At 43.3% G+C, this 19,049-nt stretch overlaps 1 protein-coding gene across 2 annotated transcripts in view; it reads right to left on the bottom strand.

The window, feature by feature from the left end:
• Rab30 (RAB30, member RAS oncogene family) overlaps positions 1-19,049 on the bottom strand; it is a 107,714-nt gene that overhangs the window by 31,806 nt on the left and 56,859 nt on the right. Inside the window, exon 2 of one of the 2 annotated variants that reach the window (XM_045146515.1) lies at positions 5,003-5,122. The exons of the other annotated variant lie outside the window; for it this stretch is intronic. The gene's annotated coding sequence lies outside the window, so the exon portion shown is untranslated. The remainder of the gene's footprint in view (positions 1-5,002; positions 5,123-19,049) is intronic. 2 annotated transcript variants of the gene reach the window in all.

Here is a 19,049-nt window from a genome sequence, read left to right as displayed (position 1 = left end):
TCATAGAAATGTATCACTGAATGAAAAGCTCCTAAGATTTTCTGGAACCTATCATGCTTTGAGGAAGCCCTTCTGTTTGGGCCATACTGTGAACAACCCAGGTATTACCAATCACTGTGTGATGAGATTGAATGCAAGAAAAGGAAACCTATTCAGAAAACTGACTTCTTACACACAGACATGGAGAGACAGCAAAGCCCTACATTGTCTGCAGAACAAACATGTTGCAACTGACCAAGCACTGTTTTATGAATTTTCTATTCTGTTACTATCAATAACAATAGCTGACAATTATTCATGCATACCAGGTATTCTACATGCATTTACTCATTTAATCCTCACACCAACCCTATGATATTACCATCTCTAATGTTCTGAAGAAGAAAATAAAACACATGGAGATGATGTCATATAGCTAGCCTTTCAAACTTAGATCTATCTAACTTCGAAACATGACTCATAAAAAAATACTTTAGTTAAAAAAAATTTTTTTAATTTTTTTCTCTGCCAGGCGTGGTGGTGCACACCCTTAATCCCAGCACTCAAGAGGCAGAGGTAGGAGGATCACCATGAATTTGAGGCCACTCTGGGACTACATAGTGAATTCCAGGTCAGCCTGAGCCTGAGCTAAAGTGAAATCCCCACAAAAAAAAAAAAACTTTATTTATTTATTATTAGTATTGTTTTGGTTTATTTACTTGTAAGGAGAGAGAGAATGGGTGCACCAGGGCCTCTAGCTGCTGCAAACAAACTCCTAACACATGCACCACTTTGCGCATCTGGCTTTACATGGGCACTGGGGAATCAAACCTGTGCTGTTAGGCTCTGCAGTCAAGTGCCTTAACCGCTGAGTCATCTCTCCTGCCCAAAACATGACTCTTGAAGCAGAATGCTGCTGCCTTCTGTCTTCAGACTGATAGCGTCAAGGCTAGAGGCTCAGATGAACAGGACCTCAATGCTCTACCTTTGGTGGTCTGTGCGTATGGCTCAGCGGGTAGACTGCCCAGCATGCACACAGTCCTGGGTTGGATTCCCAGTACCACATAAAGCAGGCTTGGTTTACACATCCACAATCCCAACCCTCAGGAAGTAGAGGCAGAGGATCTGGAAGTTCAGGCTCATCCTTGGCTACATAGGGAATTTTACACCAGCTTGAGCTATTTGTGACCTTCTCTCTCTCAAAATAAATGAATAGATAAATAATATTTTTTTAAAAGATCCCCCTTTGAACTGTGGCGTTCTAGAAACCCTTAGTTCTTAAAGCGCTGATGGGACCACACTGATCCCACATTGTACACTGCTGCTTCTCTTTGTACCGCACAACCCAGGCCTCTTTTGCAGTTAGGCTCTGACTTTCTTCAGCTGATACCAATCTGACAATCTGTTAATTGTTCATCCATATAACTAAGTACCAAACACAGAAGAATAAACAGGAACACTGGGAAACAAAGAAGTGAATCCCAAATACCATAATCACCATAATAGTTCTAAATAAACTGATGTACATATGAGGCTTAAAATGGAAAGATAATTGAAGAAAAGGAGAAAAGGGATCTTTGTAAGATACAGGGATACTTTTTTTTTTGAGGTAGGGTCTCGCTCTAGCACAGACTGACTTGGAATTCACTATGTAGAAATGAATTATTATTATTTTGTTGTTGTTTTGTTTTTTGAAGCAGGGTCTCACTCTGGTCCAGGATGACCTGGAATTAACTATATAGTCTCAGGGTGGCCTTGAACTCATGGGAATCCCCCTACCTTGGCCTCCAGAGTGCTGGGATTAAAGGCACCACCACGCCTGGCTAAATTATTTTTAATATTCTTTCTTTATGTTTTAGAGAAAATGAGATAGAGAGAAAGAGAAAAAGATGATAGGTGAGCCAGGGCTTCCAGCCACTGCAAATGAACTCCAGATGCATGCACCACCATGTGTCTCTGGCTTACCTGGGTTCTGGGGAATCAAATCTGGGTCCTTAGGCTTCATAGGCAAATGCCTTAACCATTAAGCCATCTCTCTCTCTATTTTACTTTTCTTTATTTATTTGAGAGAGAGAGAAATAGGCAGGGGGAAAGAGAGAGTGGGCATGCCAGGTCCTCCAGCCACTGCAAACGGAACTCCAAATGTGTGTGCCACCTTGTACATCTGGCTTACGTAGGTCCTACAGAATTGAACCTGGGTCCCTTGGCTTTGTAGGCAAGTGCTTTAACCACTAAGCCATTTCTTTTCTTTTTTTGTTTCTTTCAAGGTAGGATTTCACTCTAGCCCAGGCTGACCTGGAATTCACTATGGAGTCTCAGGGTGGCCTCGAACTCACAACAATCCTCTTACCTCTGCCTCCGGAGTGCTGGGATTAAAGGCATGTGTCATCATGCTCCACCCTATTAAACCATCTCTCATAATGAAGAAAGCTTTCTTTAATGATAGATTTACTCAACATGACTTCAGTTGAGAATTATTTTCTCATCTAACCCTTTTACCATCTTTTGCTACCATGAATGCTCCTGAAACATTAATCAACACTATTTTACACATTTAAATCAGGACTGCCCAGGCAGGGTTACTAGATATGAAAAAAAAAAAATAGAGATGGAAGAGGTAGGATATCACTAAAATCTCAATTTCAGATAGCAACAAATATAAGTTTTAATATTTTCACCTTGTATGAGACATGTGAATATGTGTGTGTGTGGTGGGGGGGCTAGAACTTGGTCCTGGACATCGAGGTAAGTGCTCTATCAGCTACATCTCCAGTCTGTCCATATGAATAATTTTCAGAATTATAGTGTAGCCCAAATATTACATGGAACATTCTTACACTAAAAAAAAAATCTGTTGTGTATCTCAAACTCAAAATTTATGGAGCACTCTCTACTACAGAACCCAGGGAAAGTTTGAATGGTTAAGTCATACTAAGAGGATGTAAGCAAAATGACTTCCCCACTCAGAAGCTGTGAAGGAAGGTGGGTAGGGCATGGCAAACAAGGTACCTCTGACAAATTCAGAGGAGTCACACAGGAATAACAAGGCTATAATCAAAATTCCAGGAAGGTATTACTAGATGGTAGTTCTTTAGAATCAGACTCTGCAGACAACGTTCCTCCTCCTGGGTAATCCCAGATACTGTGGATCTCTGTGAAACCACATCCTACACAGGTGTTCCTGGCTGAGGGGTCATGCTCTACACACCCATCGCTCTTCCATCCCAAAGCACAAGGGCTACACTTCAACAACACACTCATCTCTGCTCACCCCACCACTGTGTTCAATCAGCATACATTGAATTGAAAGCTTTTGATCCATCCTTCACTTTAACAAGGTTCTGTCCCAGGAAGCAAGCTCATTATTGCTTAATTACTAGGAGGCAATTACTAACCATTACTATAATCAACTGCTGCAAGCTCCCTTGCTTTACATCAGCTGCTAATTTCATGTTATTGTAAGTTAATTACACTCCTTGGCCACAGATGTCAAATACCCACCTGTACTGCGGCAGCCCCTCCTACATCAGGACATTTTTATATGGCCCTTTATAGTTTATGAAATACTTTCACACACAAAAGCCAGTCTGCCCCCCCAACAACTTCATATCTAGTGCTTATGGCTCATACAGGTGAGGTAATTGGGGGGTTAGGTAATGAAGTGACTCATCCTAAATCACACACTGGTGAGTCACAAGTAACTATCTTGGTGACCTAGAACTTACTTTTTATTTATTTTTATTTTTAACTTTTATTTTTTTGCCAGACGTGCCATGTTTTCCCAAGTTTCTTGGGATTTGGGTCATGATTTGAAAACTATGTCAGGCGTGGAGCCAACTGTTTTATCTTTTCAATAATCCACTAGGTAGGTATTATTATTCCCAATATAAGGAAATTAGGACTCAACAAGGCTAGTTTGTTTAAAATCATACAGAATTAAAAAGTGCCTGGTAAAATGTTCTTTTTAAAAAGGGCTGGATAGGCTGGAGGGCTTAGAGGTTCAGGCACTTGCCTGAAACGCCAAAGGACCAGGTTTGATTCCCCAGGACCCACATAAGACAGATGCACAGGTTGCACATGCATCCAGAGTTCATTTGCAGTGGCTGGAGGTCCTGGTGTGCCCATTATTTCTCTATTTGCCTCTATCTCTCTAGAATAAATAAATAAATATTTTTTTAAAACTAGGTATGAATAGATAGTTCATAAGAAAGGAAATAAAAGTAATATATATTTTCAAAAACAGTCTCATTCATAAGAGCAAATTCAAATTATAATAAATATATAATTATAATTAAAACTATAATGATTTGATGATGAGAGGCTATTTTAATATTTTATTTTATTTATTAATTAAGGAGAATGTGCACGCTAGGGCCTCTAGCCACTGAAATGAACTCCAGATGCATGTGCCCCTTGTGCATCTGGCTTATATGGATATGGATCCTTAAGCTCCTTAGGCAAATGCCTTAACCATTAGACCATCTATCCAGGGAGAGACAGAGAGAGAATGGGCATGCCAGGGCCTCCAGCCACTGCAAACGAATACCAGACACATATGCCACCTTGTGCATCTGGCTTACATGGGTACTGGGGAATTGAACCTGGGTCCTTAGGCTTCATAAGCAAGTGTTCTCTCTCCAGCTCAAGAGAGAGGCCTTTCTATTCTTTTTTTGGTGGTAGGGTCTTACTCTAGCCCAGGCTAACCTGGAATTCACTATGTAGTCTCAGGGTGGCCTTGAACTCATGGCGATCCTCCTACCTCTGCCTCCCTAGTGCTGAGAGTTAAAGGCGTGCACCACCACACCTGGTGAGAGGCCATTTTTTGACTGCAAGTGGTAGAGATCCTTCTGTGTTCCATAGAGTAGAGAGAAACAGGGCACTTTTATACTACAGGTAGAAGGTTAAGCAATGCCTTCATGGAGAACAAACACTGTTGACTTAAAACTGAAAAAAAAATCTTCGATTAAAAATCCTCTACCCCAGCACTTTCACTTCTAGGAATGTATCAAACCTTTATACTTACGCCCGTGTACACTGGCGCATTAGGACGTCCACTGCAGCAGCGCTTAGGTAGGCACACTAACGTCCATCTGCATGAAGTTGGTATATGGAGAATGACACAGTAATGGCCCACACGGCCTACCTGCAGGACGGATTAAGTGTAAGAAGTAGGGTCTCCACCTCCAATGGCGTGTATTGTATGAACAAGGAGTGGTGGAGGCACATCGCACTACATCTATATATGGGCAAAATGTTTCTGGAATGATGATATAAAAATTGGCATTGGAAGTTGGCCTGAAGAGGCTGTGAGATTTAGCTCTTTCTAGGAAAGAATATGCCTGCTAGCTCACATTCTTCTCCTCTCCCATTCAGGCTCTAGTAGTACAGGAAAAGCAGGACAGGTTTCCTAATATAATGAGAAAAGGACATTTTAAAAAATCGGTTTGAGGGGGCTGAGGAGACGGCTTAGCCATTAAGGTGCTTGCCTGCAAAACCTAAGGATCCAGCTTTGACTCTTCAGAACCCACGTAGGCCAGATCCACATGGTAGGTAGCACATGCATCTGGAATTCAATTGCAGGGGCTAGAGGCCTTGGTGTGCCCATTCTTACCCCCCCACACACACACATAAATACATATTAAAATAAAAAAGAAACACAGTTGTTTAAAAAGAATGTGTTTGAGGGCTGGAGATGTAGTTCAATTGGCAGGGTGCTTGGCTGGCATGCACCAAGCCTTGGGTTTGAGCTCCAGCACTGTGCAGTGTGGCTGAGATGCCACACAGTAATCACAGCACACGGGAGGTAGAAGCAAGAGGATCAGAAACTCAAGGCCATCCTGTGCTTCACAGGGAGCTGGAGGCCTGCCTGTCTGGAATACAGGAGACGCTGTCTCAGATCAAATCAGATCTGTCTGGTGTGCTGTTCTACCTGTATCTTTCTTAGTGTGTCAAGCTGTGTCCCTTCATGTGACTCTGGAGTGGCCTTTTCTCATTCACTGTGGGCACTGCTGCTTTCTCGGTTCAACAGTGCCAGAGCACAGCCTTCTCTAGAAGGGAGACTCACTCTTCCAGAGCAGCAGCATCCCTCAAAATCAGCTCAACACCAGTGGGTCAAATAATATTTGTGACACTAATAAAAGCAAAGCCCTCACTCATTTGTATAGCTTAGAACGGAATCTCACTGCCCTCTGACACAGCACCTTCATCAACAGTCATCTCTCTCCACTTTACAGAGGTGGTATTTGAAATCCAGGAAGTGGCTTGCCTCAGGCCCACAGGTCCCCTGACTAAATCAGAGCTGCCACCAGGACAAATAAGGTCTGCAAATACAACTCCCTACAGGGTAAGGCTGGAGGCAAAAGTCAGAGGATTGGTTGGCATGGGTCTGGGCCATGGATTGAGTGTGGAATGAGGAGGGGGGAGCTCAACCGCTGCCCTTAAAGTATTTTTCAAGACATGAAAAGTAGGGCCAGGGACGGCGTTCAGTTGGTGGAGTGCCGGCCTACACATATGAAACCCTGGATTTGATCCCAGCACATAGACAGGGGGCAGTGACACACACTGGTAATTTCAGCACTGAGAAGGTGGAGACAGGAAAATTAGAAGTTCAAAGGTGGTGGTGCATACCTTTAATCCCAGCACTCAGAAGGCTGAGGGAGGGGGATCACTGAGTTTGAGGACAGCCTGAGAGTACAGAGTGAGATCCAGGTCAGCCTGGTATAGAGCAAGACCCTACCTCAAAAAAACAAAAATAAAAAAGGAGGAGGAGGTTCGATTTCCCAGTACCCATGTAGAGCCAGATGCATAAGGTGGTGCTGGTGTCTGGAGTTCAACTGCAGTGACTAGAGGCCCTGGCACACCAATTATCTCTCTATCCGCTTCTTTCTCTCAAATAAATAAATAATATTTTATTTGTTTATAAATAAATTTTATTTGTTTATAAATATTATTTATTTATAAGTAATAAAATAAATTAATTGATATTTATTTTATTATTTATAAGAGAGAGAGAGAGAGAGAGAGAGAGACAAATAGACAGACAGAGAAAATGAGAATGGGTACACAGGGACTCTAGCCACTGCAAAAAAAAACTCCAGACACATGCATACCATGTACATCTGGCTTACATGAGTTCTGGGGAGTTAAACCTGGGTCCTTAGGCTTCACAGAAAAAAAGAAAAGAAAAGAAAAGAAGAAGAGAAGAGAGGGGAGGGGAGGGGAGGGGAGGGGAGGGGAGGGGAGGGGAGGGGAGGGGAGGGGAGGGGAGGGGAGGGGAGGGGAGGGGAGGAGAGGGGCGAGAAGAGAAGAGAAGAGAAGAGAAGAGAAGAGAAGAGAGAAGAGAAGAGAAGAGAAGAGAAGAGAAGAGAAGAGAAGAGAAGAGAAGAGAAGAGAAGAGAAGAGAAGAGAAGAGAAGAAAAAAGAAAAGGGATCCTGGTGTGGTAGCTCATGTCTTTAAATACCAGCATTCAGGAGGCTAATGTAAGAGGATCACCATGAGTTTGAGGCTAGCCTGGGCTACAAAGTAAGTTCCAGGTTATCCTGGGTTAGAGTGAGACCCTGCCTCAAAAAACCAAAAATATATGCCGGGCATGGCGGCACACATCTTTAATCCCAGCACTTGGGAGGCAGAGGTAGGAGGATTGCCATGAGTTGAGGCTAGCCTGAGACTACATGGTTAATTCCAGGTCAGCCTGGACCAGAGTGACACCCTACCTCAAAAAACAAAACACAACCAAAAACTTGGAAAGAAGCAGAGGTAGGAGGATCAGTGTGAGCTCAAAGCCAACCTGAGACTACATAGTGAATTCCAGGTTGGCCTGGGCTAGAGTGAGACCCTACCAGGAAAAAAAAAAAAAAGCTCCAAAACTCAAAAGCAAAGCAAAACAAAGGTCCTTCCAAAGCCAACTTGCTATTTCTGTCATTTGCAAAAGCAACCTCCCCCCCAACCCCCGTGTTGTCATCCTCCTTCCACAGTAAACACCACTGCAAAGAACTCCAGGTTTTGCCTCCTGACAGTATTCTCTACTTCAGGGCCTATGTCTAACCGTTCCTCTACAGAAGCCTTCTTGGGCCTGTCTGGCTGGACAGGAAGAGTTTAGTTACAGGCCTCTTCAAGCCTCCTCCCTTCCAGCGAAGCACACAATGCAGCCTAGCTGAGTAGCCAGAGGTCAAGGGCCACCAACCAGAAAGGGCTCAAGCATTTTCCTGAAAGTCCTCCAGTCCTCCAGCCCAGAGGGAGAGCTAACATGGTCTCCTCCCATGCTGGAAGACTGTTATGTCAGGTTAAACCCTTCCCTTAGCTGCTCAAACAGATTCCCTTCTCATTACAAACCAGAATCGAAGGAATTTAAGTGTCTATAAGCTCTGGAAACAAGATGGATTATGATAAAATACAGGAATTCTCAGTTTGTCTCTCAAGAATGACTTTTTTTAAGAGACCAAATACTTTATACATACTGTCTTATTCCCAAAACAGTCTTGCTGGGCAGGATTTCTTTTTAAAAAATATGTATTTATTTACTTGCAAGCAGAGAGAGAAGACACAGAAAGAATGGGCACACCAGAGCCTCAGCCACTGCAAATGGACTCCAGATGCATGTGCCACTTTGTGTATCTGGCTTTATGTAGGTACTGGGGAAATGAACTCATGTCATTAGGCTCTGAAAGCAAGAGCCTTAAGTGCTCAGCCATCTCTCCAGCCCAGGCAAGATTTTTTAAGTACCATCACTAGGCAGAATGCTTTTATATCTATAATAAATAAAGAACATACAATATATGCACAAAATAGCGAGTTTTATTTAATTTGAGAGAGAGAATGGGCACACCAGAGCCTTCAGCTGCTGCAAATGAACTCCAGACACATGGGCTCTCTTGTGTGCATTGTGACATTGTGCTTTGGGTCACTGTGCTTACATGCGACCTGGAGATTCAAACATGAGTTCTTAGACTTCACCTTAACTGTTAGGTCCATCTCTCCCATCTCTCCAACTCTTTCTTTTTTATTTGAAAGACAGAAAGAGGCAGAGAGTGAGAGACAGAGAACACAAAACAAAGTTTTATTTAACTATATAAAGAAGAAAGAGTATATGGTGGCACACAACTTTAATCACAGAATTTAGGAGGCTGAGGTAAGAGGATCACTGTGAGTTTAAGGCCAGCCTGAGACTACATAGTGAATACCAGGACAGCCTGGGCTACAGAGCAAGACCCTACCTCACAGAACCATAAAGAAGAAATTATGTCATTTGCAGGAGAATGAATAGAACTAGAGATCATCATACTGAACAAAATAAGCCAGACTCAGACAAGTAATCATGTTTTCTCACATATGCAAAACCTACATCAGGACTGAATAGATTGCTCAGCAGTTATGAGTACTTGTTTACAAGGCCTGATGGCCTGGGTTCAATTCCCCAGTACTCATATAAAGTCAGATGCCAAGTGTGGCCCATGTATCTGGAGTTTGGGTGCAGTGCTAGGAGGCCCTGGAGTGGCCATTTCTCTCATTCATTCATATTCTCTCTCTCTCCTCTGCTTGCAAATAAATAACAAAAATATTTTAACAAAACAGGGCTAGAGAGATGGCTCAGGGACTGAAGAGATGGTTCAGTGGTTAAGGTACTTGCCTGCAAAGTCCAGGGACCCAGGTTTGATTCCTCAGTACCCACGTAAAGCCAGATGCACACAGTGGCATTTGGAGTTCATTTGCAGTAGCTTTTGGCACACGCCTTGAATCCCAGCATTTGGAAAGCAGAGAAAGGAGGATCGCTGTGAGTTTGAGGCCAGCCTGAGACTACATAGAATTCCAGGGCAGCCTCGGCTAGAGTGAGACCCTACCTCAAAAACAAAAACATACATCACACCCACACACACACCATGAAAGAAGAAGAAGAGGGGTGATTTGGGAAGAAAAAAGAGCAGTGCGGAGGGGAGAAGGAGAAGGAAAAAGTAGGAGGTAAATATTATCAAAGTGTATGAAAGTTTCATCATGAAGTCCAACATTTCATACAATGAATATATAGCAATAATTTTTAAAAGAAATTTTTAATCTATAGAGCACGTTTAGGTGGCTAAGTACTTTCCTATGTACTAACTTATATGTATGCTGGCAAATTCCTATAAGAGAGGGCGCAAATTCTCCCCAACACACAAACAGAATGCCTAAACCTTTGGTCACCAAGGCTGTAAACTTTCAGCCAGAAATGTATATTGAACGTCCCCTCTGCTTAACCTTTGTCCTTCCCGCACCACTGTGGGGCTCAGATCCTCCCCAGCTCTCGCCTAGCAAGATTTCAAGATTTCTAGATTTCAAGTCAGGTTTCTGATGCCAATCTATTAAGTACCCCCTCCCAACACACATACCAAATGCCTACTAACTCTCAGCCTTAAGGATAAAGTTTAAACTACTTAGGTGAGTGTACTAAAGGTCTTATAATCTGACCCAAATTCATCTTTCCAATCCCCACTGAACTCAAGGCTCCATCACATAGATTTTTCCCTTTTCTCAATTTTGTTTTTTTCTCTGAGGTAGGGTTTCACTCTATCCCAGGCTGACCTGGGATTCACTCTGTAGTCTCAGGGTGGCCTTGAACTCACGGTGATCCTCCTACCACTGCCTCCCAAGTGCTGGGATTAAAGGTGTGCGCCACCATGCCCTGCCCTTTTCTCAAAATATTTTATGTCCTTTTAGACATTCACTCTTGTATATGTTCTTTTCCTCCTTAGCATGTTGTTTCTTTTGCTAAAGCATTCCTTCTCACCTTCCAAGAAGTTCAGATGCCCCTCTCCCAAGTCCCATGCATAGAATGTCTTCTTTCTCCATACTCCTCTAAGCTCTCTGTAAATAATGCTTCAACACCCATAATACTATATCCATATTTCCATATATAATAATCCATCTTCCTTAAACCTGTTCCTCAAACTAGAATTGGAAAAGCATTTACCAAAGAAATGGGTGAGAATGGGAGAAATTTTTAAAAACTTTTTATTGTTTATTTTATTTTATTTTATTTTTGAGGTAGGGTCTTGCTCTAGCCCAGGCTAACCTGGAATTTACTGTGTAGTCTCATGCTGGCTTTGAACTCATGTAATCCTACCTCTGCCTTCCAATTGCTGGGATTAAAGGTGTGCACCACCATACATGGCCTATAATGTATTTTGATAAGAACTCTCTCTCCTTCTTTTGTTCCTCCTCCCCCTTCCTCTGAGCCCCTTCTCCTTTCCAACCAGTCCCTCCTCGACTTTGATGGCTTTTTTCCCTCCTCTACCATACATGACGGAATGTTGATGGGCCTAATATTGTGCAGGTAACGACGGCTGCTGTGAGTTGCTGTCATGAATGTAATAACCATATCATGTCTGGAAGACAGTGTTCCACAACATTCCTCTCCACCCTCTCTCTGGCTGCTACACTCTTCCCACCCACTCTTCTACAATGTTCCCTGAGCCGTGGAGGGGTTGCATAGATGGCTCACTAAAAGGACTCCATAGTCCCTGATTCTCCATGCTTTGACAAGTTTTGAGTCTCAGAAGGGGGAAATTAAAGCTAAAATCAGCAGTGTCTTTCAAAGAGTTCTAAATTTCAGGAAGCCAAAGTCAAGCAAGCCGGGCATGGTGGCACATACTTTTAATCCCAGCACTTGGGAGGCAGAAGTAAGAGTATTGCAGTGAGTTCAAGGACACCCTGAGATTCCATCATAAATTTCAGGTCATCCTGGGCTACAGTGAAACCCTACCTCAGGAAAAAAAAAAAAAAAAAAGGTTGGACAGAAGGTGTGGATGGATAAAAATCACCAGCTGGTGGAATCTGAGGGAAATCCTAAATAAAAAAATTTCGAGCTGAGAGTGGTGGCATATGCCTTTAATCCCAACACTTGGGAGGCAGAGATGTAGGAGTCCTGTGAGTTGGAGGCCACCCTGAGACTACATAGTGAAAGCGTGAGACCCTACCTTGAAAAGCCAAAAAAAAGAAAAAAAAAAAATTCAAAGCCAGGCACGGTGGTGCATACCTTTAATCCCAGCACTCATTCGGAAGCAGAAATAGGAGCAGGAGCAGCACCATGAGTTCAAGTCCACCCTGAGACTACAAGGAAATTCCAGGTCAGCCTGGACTAGTGAGACCCTACTGTGAAATCAAAAAATAAAAAAAAATTTAAAAAAATTCTAGGATTTTTATCTCAGAACAACATGTCCAGGGAACAAAAGCAGATTTTGAAATCTTTTTTAAAAGATAAATGGAAAAATAAATAGCAACTTGTACTTAACCCAGAGGAGGCAGGAATGACAAATACACATCGACAAATGAGGCTAAAGAACTCAGCTTCCCTCAGCACCAGGTTTCCAGTATTCCTCCAAAACTTAACCAGATCCATGCTCCAACCCGGCAATGTTGCCTCTAGGAATTTACCCAAGCAATGATTCCAAGATGTGCATAAATATTTGCTGACAAGAAAGTGCATTCCAGTATTACTCAGTATCTCCTCCCTCAAGATGGAAGGAAGAGTAAAACTTTACCCAACAACAGAAAAGTGGTTACATTTTCATGGAGCCATATGATGTAACATTAGGAAATTGGGAAAATGGGAAAAAATACACATTTTAAAGCCTTACTTCTCAGTAGATGGATTAGAGATGACTTGTTTTCTTGATTACACATTTATCTTTCCTAAATTGTCTTCAACAACATATCTTACTCAATAAACAGGTCTTATTTAGAAGCAATGCACATTATTAAACTATCTCAGGAGCTCTATAATGGTAAATATATATATATATGGCAGATATACAAGTACAATGCTAGTGACTGTCCATGTTCAATGACTCATCTAGAAAGCAAGAACTAATCAGCAGCTATGGCAGAATTAAAATGTTTTGGGCTAGAGAGATAGCTTAGCAGTTAAGGTGCTTGCCTGCGAAGCCAAAGACTCAGGTTTGATTCCCCAGTACCCATGTAAACCAGATGCACAAGGTAGCACATGCATCTGGAGTTTACTTACAGTGGGTAAAAGACCTGGCACATCCATTCTCTCTCAAATAAATAAATAAAAATAAAATATTTAGCCAGGAGTGGTGGCACATGTCTTTAATCCCAGCACTTGGGAGGCAAAGGTAGGAGGATCACCATGAGTTCAAGGCCAGCCTGAGACTACATAGTGAGTTCCAGGTCAGCCTGGGCTAGAACAAGACCCTACCTCAAAAAAAAAAAAAAAAAAAAAGAACTAAAAAATAAAAATAAAACATTTTAAAAAAAAGTTTCTCTGGGCACACCTTTAATCCCAGCACTTGAGAGGCAGAGGTAGAAGGATTGCCAGCTTGAGACCACATAATGAATTCCAAGTCAACCTGGGCTAGGGCAAGACCCTACCTCGAAAAAAAAAAGTTTCATTCAGTGAATTCTCTACTGGGAATTCACATTAAGGAAAAAAAAAAAACTTAAGAAATGCAAAGTGCTAAGTGAACAAAAATGGTCATTACATCTTGTGGTGGTTTGATTCAAGTGTCCTCCATAACCTTATGAGTTCGGAATGCTAGGTCCCCAGCTGGTAGCAATTTGGGAATTGGAGCCTCCTGGAGGCGGTACATTGTTGAGGGGCAGGCTTATGGGTGTTATAGCAAGTGTTTGGCACAGTCTCCTGTTGCTGTTGTCCATGTGATATTGGCCAGGAGGTGATGTCCACCCTCTGCTCATGCCATCATTTTCCCTGCCATCATGGAGCTTCCCTTCAAGTCTGTTAGCCAAAATAAACCCTTTCCTCCCATAAATTGCTTTTTTTGGGTTCTCTGTGCAGCAACTCAAAGTTAACTGCAACACATCTTATCTGACACAGAATAGGAAACAATCCCAGTGTCTGAAAAGAGGCAGTTCAGCACCCATGCACACCACAGAACACAGGGCAGCCATCAGAAACGCCAGTTATGAAAACTATGTGGAAACAAGAAATTGTCAATGAGAGCCAAAAAAGCAAGCAAATACACAAAGCTACACTTGTCAGGACCATAGAAACCAACAATCAGCATGTATGTGAACAAGGTGACCTCAAAACTAAAAACAGGGCTGGAGAGATGGCTTATTGGTTAAGGCACTTGCCTGCAAAGCCTAAGGAGCTACGTTCCACTCTCCAGATCCCACTTAAGCCATATGTACAAAGGTGAGGCAAGCACAAGGTCACACATGCCCACTAGGTGGCTCAAACATCTGGAGTTCAATTACATTGGCTGAGGCCCTTGTGCACCAATTCTCTCTCACACTCTATCTAAAATAGTAATAATAAACTAAAAACATATGCCATTAGGACTATGGGCTGCCAGGGAGTATTTATGTTTTATGCCTCACCTTTTCTTTATAAACACATATCACATACACACTTTTTTATTCTTATGAAGCAGGAAAAAAATTACCAACAGGAATACAATTTCCAACAGCATATGGGTGTGTCCTCCATTTCCTTTCTCTGTGCTGGATGGCTTGGGATTTTTAAAATATACATATTTAGGGCTGGAGGGATGGCTTAGCCATTAAGGCACTTGCTTGCAAAGCCTAAGGACCTAGGTTCAATTCCCCAGTACCCACATACACCAGGTGCACAAAGTGGCACATGCATTTGGAGATCATTTGCAGTGGGTGAGGCCCTGGTATGTCCAGTCTCTCTCTCTCTCAAATACATAAAAGAATACCATAAGTCTTTTTTTAAAAAATTAAAAAATAAGAATATATACTTATTTATTTGACAAAGAAAGAGAATGAATATGGGCACAACAGAGCCTCCTGTCACTGCAAACCAACTCCATTCACATGTGCCATTTTGCACATCTGGCTTTACCTGGTATGAGGGTTAAGTTCTGTTGTCGACTTGATCTGATTAGGAATCCACACACATTTCTGTTGGGCAGCTCTTTGGGGTTGCTTCTAGAAAGGATTGACTGAAGGAGGAGGTCCTTCCACCAGAGTGAGCCCTTCCCCCACAGTAGGTTGCCTCCTGCGGTGGGCTTTATGTAAGGAATCCCTGAGAGGAAACCCCTTCCTCTCACATATTTCTTTTAAGCAAAGAATAAATACTATCCCACTGACAAAATACATGGAATGATCAAAATTCCTAATATTAAAGCCAGACATGGTGGAGCATGTCTTTAATCCCAGCACCCAGGAGGCAGAGGTAGGAGGATCACAGTGGGTTCGAGGCCACCCTGAGACTACATAATTAATTCCAGGTCAGCCTGAGCCAGAGTAAGACCCTACCTTGAAAATTAAAAATTAATTCCTAATATTTTGGATGACCCCTAAGGTCTATGTCAGGGCATAAGCCAAGAGCTTGGAAAGCGCTGTGTTCTTAAAGCTGAAACAGGGCTGGAGAGATGGTTTAGCAGTTAAGGCACTTGCCTGCACAGCCAAAGGACCCAGGTTTGATTCCCCAGGACCCACATAAGCCAGATACATAAGGTGGCACATGCATCTGGAGTTCATTTGTAGTGGCTAGAGGCCCTAGAGTGCATATCTGCCTCTCTTTCTCTCTCTTAAAGCTGAAGTAGCCAGGCGTGGTGGTGCACGCCTTCAATCCCAGCACTCGGGAGGCAGAGGTAGGAAGATTGCCATGAATTCAAGGCCACCCTGAGATATATAGTGAATTCTAGGTCAGTCTGGGGTAGAACAAGACCTGTGGTGGTTTGATTCAGGTGTCCCCCATAAGCTTAGGTGTTCTGAATGCTAGGTTGCCAGCCGATGGTGATTTGAGAATTAATGCCTCCTACAGGCAGTGTATTGTTGGGAGCCTGCTTATAGGTATGTTGCAGTCAGGTTTGATTGCTGGTAGAAATCATCCAACTAAGAGCAGCTTGTGGGAAAAAGAGGTTTATTTTGGCTTATAGGCTTGAGGGGAAGCTCCACGATGGCAGGGAAAATGATGGCATGAGCTGGGGTTGGACATCACCCCCTGGCCAACATCAGGTGGACAATAGCAACAGGAGAGTATGCCAAACACTGGCAAGGGGAAACTGGCTGTAACACCCATAAGCCCACCCCTAACAACACACTGCCTCTAGGAGGCATTAATTCCCAGATCTCCATCAGCTGGGAATCTAGCATTCAGAACAGCTAAGTTTGTGGGGGATGCCTGAATCAAACCACCACATGGTGTTATAGCCAGCTTCCCCTTGCCAGTGTTTAGTACACTCTCCTGTTGCTGTTGCCCATCTGATGTTGGACAAGAGGTGATGTCCACCCTCTGCTCAAGCCATCATTCTCCCCTGCCATCATGGAGCTTCCCCTCAAGTCTATAAACCAAAATAAACCCTTTTTTCCCCACAAGTAGGAGGATGGCCATAAGTTCAAGGCCACCCTGAGACTACATAGTGAATTCCCAGGTCAGCCTGAACTAGAGTGAAACCCTACCTCAAAAAAAAAAAAAAAAAGCCGGGCGTGGTGGTGCACACCTTTAATCCCAGCACTTGGGAGGAAGAGGTAGGAGGATCACTGTGAGTTCGAGGCCAACCTGAGACTACATAGTGAATTCCAGGTCAGCCTGGGCCAGAGTGAGACCCTACCTCAAACCACACCCCCCAAAAAATGCTGAAGTAGTTAGAAAGGAAAAGGACTTTTACTTGACTTTGAAAACAGAAAGATACAGTGATTTGCAAAGTTTTCAGATCAGAAAAAATTTGAAGGGAACAAAGAAATTGATCACCAATCCAACATGTCTAACTTCTTCCACATGGCTCAGGCCTTTGTTCTGCTATTCCCTGCTCTGACCTTCAGTGAGGCCAAATCTGCAGGCAGCAGCTCCCCCCCTCCCCCGCCTTTCCGCTTCCGGCTCACACGCAGTCCTCTGAGAGAGCGCCACAGCGCACACATGGGCCTAATTTGCAACTTCCATCACTGCTGCTATGAGGAGCACAGGGACACACATGTGCACCCACATACGTGCATACACACACATGCAACGTAATGCATGGGCTCTGCTGCCATGAAACAAGCAAGGCTTGGACCGAAGGGAGGGGACAGTGAGCAGAGCCTGCACAGAGGGGCACCGTGTTGGCCGGAGTGTAAACCTTTTGTGCTTTCAAACAATAAGTCTCCTCAACACGAACCCACCATTCACTCACTGCATGCCTGTCTGCCAGGGTGCTGCCCTCTGCTCCTATAGTCAGGGAAAGCTGTGGTGCGGGACTGGCTGAGGCATGCCTGTCTGTCACCAACAGAGCTCACGTCCCTTGGAGTCGAGGAGAAACAGAACTTGGCATGTGTTACTTTGATGCTTTTAGAAAAGAAAACCTGCGCTTGTAAAGATACAATGTGCAACCTTTCCAACAGACTAATCTGATCATGTCAGATCCCTGGCAAGTCATTTATAGAAGGAAATGCAGGGCCCTACTTATGAGGATGGACTTTTATTTTTTTAAGTATCTTATTTTTACTTATTTATTCGAGAGACAAAGAAGCAAAGAGAGAGAGAGAGAGAGAGAGAGAGAGAGAGAGAGAGAGGGAGAGAGAGAGAGAGATAGAGGGAGAATGGGTGCTCCAGGGCCTCCAGCCACTGCAAACAAACTCCAGATGCATGAGCCACCTTGTGTATCTAGTTTACAGAGGTCCTGGGGAATTGAACCTGAGCCCTTTGGCTTTGCAGACAAGTGCCTTAACTGCTAAGCCATCTCTCCAGTCCCTCTGGGCTCTTAGCTTTAAAGTGCTTGAGTCAAAGTCCTTCCCTGTTCTTTATGAGGTGGGTAACCTTGGGCAAGTCTCCTATCTTCTGGGTCCCTATGTTTCTTTATTTGAAAATAGAAATTATGACAATATCTACTTCCTACAGTTAATTACAGTTTAGAGAAATTAATACGATAAAGCACGAGAGAGAGAGAGAGAGAGCGAGCGAGCAAGCTGGATTTGAGAAGTACTGAATAAATGTTAGGTGTTGTGCTGTTAGCATTATGCTGGGGAAAGCTCAAGTTCCCCAGCAGGGCAGAGGAAGGCCCCCATGACCCAGCTCCTGCGCAGTCTTCTGGTTTTGCTTCTTATGACCTTAATGTGACCATGACTGCATTTACAAGCTGTAACAAGCTCCCAGAATGTAAGCTGAGATGGGTTCATCCCACACCACATTTTAAGCACAGGATCCTTCTCTTCTTACGGGCTGGTCCCTGAAAGCCTCACCCCATGGGGTTAGTCACTCCCGCCTTTGCACCTCCTCTGCTTCATTATCACACCCTATGGTTATGGGTCCTATGTCCTCTATCGGGAAAAACAGAGGCTCCTGTGGGCTTCTATTTGTATCTTCATAACCTGGCACTTCAGTTGACTCTCAGCAAATGTTTATTAAGTAAACAAGAAAAGCTGCCAGAGAAAGTACATACCAGGATAAGGAAACCAAACCCCCAAACACCTGATCCAAAGGAGAGTTAATTGGCAAAGATCCTATAACCAAAGAGAAAAAAACTTGTAATTTCCCAGGAGAAAGTCAACCCTTATTATAATGCAGCATCTTTGCATTGGGGGAGAGAGAACAGAGGTAAAAACGATTCTAAGCCAGCTATTGTTTATTCTTTTTAAAAATATTTTATTTGGGCTGGGGAGATGGCTTAGCAGTTAAGCGCTTGCCTGTGAAGCCTAAGGACCCCGGTTCGATGTTCGATTCCCCAGGACCCACGTTAGCCAGATGCACAAGGGGGCGCACACGTCTGGAGTTCATTAGCAGTGGCTGGAAGCCATGGCGCACCCATTCTGTGTGTGTGTGTGTGTGTGTGTGTGTGTGTGTCTGTCTGTCTGTCTGTCTGTCTGTCTGTCTGTCTGTCTTTCTCTCTCTGTCATACTCAAATAAATAAATAAAAATGGAAAAAAAATTTTTTTAATTTATTTTTATTTGAGAGAAAGAGAAAAAGAGAGGCAGAGTGAGTATGGGTGCACCAGGACTTCCTGCCACTGCAAATGAAGTCTAGATGTATGCACCACTTAGTGCATCTGGCTTTAAGTGAGTACTGGGGAATTGAAGCCAGGCCATCAGGCTTTGTAAGAAGTGGCTTTCACCGCTGAACCATCTCTCCAACCCTGTTGTTTATTCTTAAATAATGCTTTAACAAACCTGAGA

Source organism: Jaculus jaculus, chromosome 3 (assembly GCF_020740685.1).
Source record: "Jaculus jaculus isolate mJacJac1 chromosome 3, mJacJac1.mat.Y.cur, whole genome shotgun sequence".
NCBI lineage: Eukaryota > Metazoa > Chordata > Mammalia > Rodentia > Dipodidae > Jaculus > Jaculus jaculus.
This window is presented reverse-complemented; position numbering and strand designations above follow the sequence as displayed.